Below are 5,832 nucleotides of genomic sequence, written 5' to 3'. Positions count from 1 at the left end.
GTATCACAGAATAAATCGCAGTATCACCGAGTTAATCGCAGTATCACCGAGTTAATCGCAGTATCACCGAGTTAATCGCAATATCACCGAGTTAATCGCAATATCACCGAATAAATCGCAATATCACCGAATAAATCGCAGTATCACCGAGTTAATCGCAGTATCACAGAATAAATCGCAGTATCACAGAATAAATCGCAGTATCACCGAGTTAATCGCAGTATCACCGAGTTAATCGCAGTATCACCGAGTTAATCGCAATATCACCGAGTTAATCGCAATATCACCGAATAAATCGCAGTATCACCGAATAAATCGCAGTATCACAGAATAAATCGCAGTATCACAGAATAAATCGCAGTATCACAGAATAAATCGCAGTATCACCGAGTTAATCGCAATATCACCGAGTTAATCGCAGTATCACCGAGTTAATCGCAGTATCACCGAGTTAATCGCAATATCACCGAGTTAATCGCAATATCACCGAGTTAATCGCAATATCACCGAATAAATCGCAGTATCACCGAGTTAATCGCAGTATCACCGAGTTAATCGCAGTATCACAGAATAAATCGCAGTATCACAGAATAAATCGCAGTATCACCGAGTTAATCGCAGTATCACCGAGTTAATCGCAGTATCACCGAGTTAATCGCAGTATCACCGAGTTAATCGCAGTATCACCGAGTTAATCGCAATATCACCGAGTTAATCGCAATATCACCGAATAAATCGCAGTATCACCGAATAAATCGCAGTATCACAGAATAAATCGCAGTATCACCGAGTTAATCGCAATATCACCGAGTTAATCGCAATATCACCGAGTTAATCGCAATATCACCGAATAAATCGCAATATCACCGAGTTAATCGCAGTATCACCGAGTTAATCGCAGTATCACCGAGTTAATCGCAGTATCACCGAGTTAATCGCAGTATCACCGAGTTAATCGCAATATCACCGAGTTAATCGCAATATCACCGAATAAATCGCAGTATCACCGAATAAATCGCAGTATCACAGAATAAATCGCAGTATCACCGAGTTAATCGCAATATCACCGAGTTAATCGCCATATCACCGAGTTAATCGCAGTATCACCGAGTTAATCGCAGTATCACCGAGTTAATCGCAGTATCACCGAGTTAATCGCAATATCACCGAGTTAATCGCAATATCACCGAGTTAATCGCAATATCACCGAGTTAATCGCAATATCACCGAGTTAATCGCAATATCACAGAATAAATCGCAGTATCACCGAGTTAATCGCAGTATCACCGAGTTAATCGCAGTATCACCGAGTTAATCGCAGTATCACCGAGTTAATCGCAATATCACCGAGTTAATCGCAATATCACCGAGTTAATCGCAATATCACCGAGTTAATCGCAATATCACAGAATAAATCGCAGTATCACCGAGTTAATCGCAGTATCACCGAGTTAATCGCAGTATCACCGAGTTAATCGCAATATCACCGAGTTAATCGCAGTATCACCGAGTTAATCGCAATATCACCGAGTTAATCGCAATATCACCGAGTTAATCGCAATAGCACCGAGTTAATCGCAATATCACCGAGTTAATCGCAATATCACCGAGTTAATCGCAATATCACCGAGTTAATCGCAATATCACCGAGTTAATCGCAATATCACCGAGTTAATCGCAATATCACCGAGTTAATCGCAATATCACCGAGTTAATCGCCATATCACCGAGTTAATCGCCATATCACCGAGTTAATCGCCATATCACCGAGTTAATCGCAATATCACCGAGTTAATCGCAATATCACCGAATAAATCGCAATATCACCGAATTAATCGCAGTATCACCGAGTTAATCGCAGTATCACCGAGTTAATCGCAGTATCACCGAATAAATCGCAGTATCACCGAATAAATCGCAGTATCACAGAATAAATCGCAGTATCACCGAGTTAATCGCAGTATCACCGAGTTAATCGCAGTATCACCGAGTTAATCGCAGTATCACCGAGTTAATCGCAATATCACCGAGTTAATCGCAATATCACCGAATAAATCGCAGTATCACAGAATAAATCGCAGTATCACAGAATAAATCGCAATATCACCGAGTTAATCGCAGTATCACCGAGTTAATCGCAATATCACCGAGTTAATCGCAATATCACCGAATAAATCGCAATATCACCGAGTTAATCGCAGTATCACCGAGTTAATCGCAGTATCACCGAGTTAATCGCAATATCACCGAGTTAATCGCAGTATCACCGAATAAATCGCAGTATCACCGAATAAATCGCAGTATCACAGAATAAATCGCAGTATCACCGAGTTAATCGCAGTATCACCGAGTTAATCGCAGTATCACCGAGTTAATCGCAGTATCACCGAGTTAATCGCAATATCACCGAGTTAATCGCAATATCACCGAGTTAATCGCAATAGCACCGAGTTAATCGCAATATCACCGAGTTAATCGCAATATCACCGAGTTAATCGCAATATCACCGAGTTAATCGCAATATCACCGAGTTAATCGCAATATCACCGAGTTAATCGCAATATCACCGAGTTAATCGCAATATCACCGAGTTAATCGCAATATCACCGAGTTAATCGCAATATCACCGAGTTAATCGCAATATCACCGAGTTAATCGCAATATCACCGAGTTAATCGCAATATCACCGAGTTAATCGCAATATCACCGAGTTAATCGCCATATCACCGAGTTAATCACAATATCACCGAGTTAATCGCAATATCACCGAATAAATCGCAATATCACCGAATAAATCGCAATATCACCGAATAAATCGCAGTATCACCGAGTTAATCGCAGTATCACCGAGTTAATCGCAGTATCACCGAATAAATCGCAGTATCACCGAATAAATCGCAGTATCACAGAATAAATCGCAGTATCACAGAATAAATCGCAGTATCACCGAGTTAATCGCAGTATCACCGAGTTAATCGCAGTATCACCGAGTTAATCGCAATATCACCGAGTTAATCGCAATATCACCGAATAAATCGCAGTATCACCGAATAAATCGCAGTATCACAGAATAAATCGCAGTATCACAGAATAAATCGCAGTATCACCGAGTTAATCGCAATATCACCGAGTTAATCGCAGTATCACCGAGTTAATCGCAATATCACCGAGTTAATCGCAATATCACCGAGTTAATCGCAATATCACCGAATAAATCGCAATATCACCGAGTTAATCGCAGTATCACCGAGTTAATCGCAGTATCACCGAGTTAATCGCAATATCACCGAGTTAATCGCAGTATCACCGAGTTAATCGCAGTATCACCGAGTTAATCGCAATATCACCGAGTTAATCGCAATATCACCGAATAAATCGCAGTATCACCGAATAAATCGCAGTATCACAGAATAAATCGCAGTATCACCGAGTTAATCGCAATATCACCGAGTTAATCGCAATATCACCGAGTTAATCGCAATATCACCGAGTTAATCGCAATATCACCGAGTTAATCGCAATAGCAGCGAGTTAATCGCAATATCACCGAGTTAATCGCAATATCACCGAGTTAATCGCAATATCACCGAGTTAATCGCAATATCACCGAGTTAATCGCAGTATCACCGAGTTAATCGCAATATCACCGAGTTAATCGCAATATCACCGAATAAATCGCAATATCACCGAGTTAATCGCAGTATCACCGAGTTAATCGCAGTATCACCGAGTTAATCGCAATATCACCGAGTTAATCGCAGTATCACCGAATAAATCGCAGTATCACCGAATAAATCGCAGTATCACAGAATAAATCGCAGTATCACAGAATAAATCGCAGTATCACAGAATAAATCGCAGTATCACCGAGTTAATCGCAGTATCACCGAGTTAATCGCAGTATCACCGAGTTAATCGCAATATCACCGAGTTAATCGCAATATCACCGAATAAATCGCAATATCACCGAATAAATCGCAGTATCACCGAGTTAATCGCAGTATCACAGAATAAATCGCAGTATCACAGAATAAATCGCAGTATCACCGAGTTAATCGCAGTATCACCGAGTTAATCGCAGTATCACCGAGTTAATCGCAATATCACCGAGTTAATCGCAATATCACCGAATAAATCGCAGTATCACCGAATAAATCGCAGTATCACAGAATAAATCGCAGTATCACAGAATAAATCGCAGTATCACAGAATAAATCGCAGTATCACCGAGTTAATCGCAATATCACCGAGTTAATCGCAGTATCACCGAGTTAATCGCAGTATCACCGAGTTAATCGCAATATCACCGAGTTAATCGCAATATCACCGAGTTAATCGCAATATCACCGAATAAATCGCAGTATCACCGAGTTAATCGCAGTATCACCGAGTTAATCGCAGTATCACAGAATAAATCGCAGTATCACAGAATAAATCGCAGTATCACCGAGTTAATCGCAGTATCACCGAGTTAATCGCAGTATCACCGAGTTAATCGCAGTATCACCGAGTTAATCGCAGTATCACCGAGTTAATCGCAATATCACCGAGTTAATCGCAATATCACCGAATAAATCGCAGTATCACCGAATAAATCGCAGTATCACAGAATAAATCGCAGTATCACCGAGTTAATCGCAATATCACCGAGTTAATCGCAATATCACCGAGTTAATCGCAATATCACCGAATAAATCGCAATATCACCGAGTTAATCGCAGTATCACCGAGTTAATCGCAGTATCACCGAGTTAATCGCAATATCACCGAGTTAATCGCAGTATCACCGAATAAATCGCAGTATCACCGAATAAATCGCAGTATCACAGAATAAATCGCAGTATCACAGAATAAATCGCAGTATCACCGAGTTAATCGCAGTATCACCGAGTTAATCGCAGTATCACCGAGTTAATCGCAATATCACCGAATAAATCGCAATATCACCGAATAAATCGCAGTATCACCGAGTTAATCGCAGTATCACCGAATAAATCGCAGTATCACCGAATAAATCGCAGTATCACAGAATAAATCGCAGTATCACAGAATAAATCGCAGTATCACCGAGTTAATCGCAGTATCACCGAGTTAATCGCAGTATCACCGAGTTAATCGCAATATCACCGAGTTAATCGCAATATCACCGAATAAATCGCAATATCACCGAATAAATCGCAGTATCACCGAGTTAATCGCAGTATCACCGAATAAATCGCAGTATCACAGAATAAATCGCAGTATCACAGAATAAATCGCAGTATCACAGAATAAATCGCAGTATCACAGAATAAATCGCAGTATCACCGAGTTAATCGCAATATCCCCGAGTTAATCGCAGTATCACCGAGTTAATCGCAATATCACCGAGTTAATCGCAATATCACCGAATAAAACGCAATATCACCGAGTTAATCGCAGTATCACCGAGTTAATCGCAGTATCACCGAGTTAATCGCAGTATCACCGAGTTAATCGCAATATCACCGAGTTAATCGCAGTATCACCGAATAAATCGCAGTATCAGCGAATAAATCGCAGTATCACAGAATAAATCGCAGTATCACAGAATAAATCGCAGTATCACCGAGTTAATCGCAGTATCACCGAGTTAATCGCAGTATCACGGAGTTAATCGCAATATCACCGAGTTAATCGCAATATCACCGAATAAATCGCAATATCACCGAATAAATCGCAGTATCACCGAGTTAATCGCAATATCACCGAGTTAATCGCAATATCACCGAGTTAATCGCAATATCACCGAATAAATCGCAATATCACCGAATAAATCGCAGTATCACCGAGTTAATCGCAGTATCACCGAGT

The sequence above is a fragment of the Leiobunum rupestre genome, chromosome 3 (genome assembly GCF_980474605.1).
Source record: "Leiobunum rupestre chromosome 3, qqLeiRupe1.1.hap1, whole genome shotgun sequence".
Lineage (NCBI taxonomy): Eukaryota > Metazoa > Arthropoda > Arachnida > Opiliones > Sclerosomatidae > Leiobunum > Leiobunum rupestre.
The sequence above is the reverse complement of the archived record's forward strand: the minus strand, read 5'-3'. Positions refer to the sequence as shown.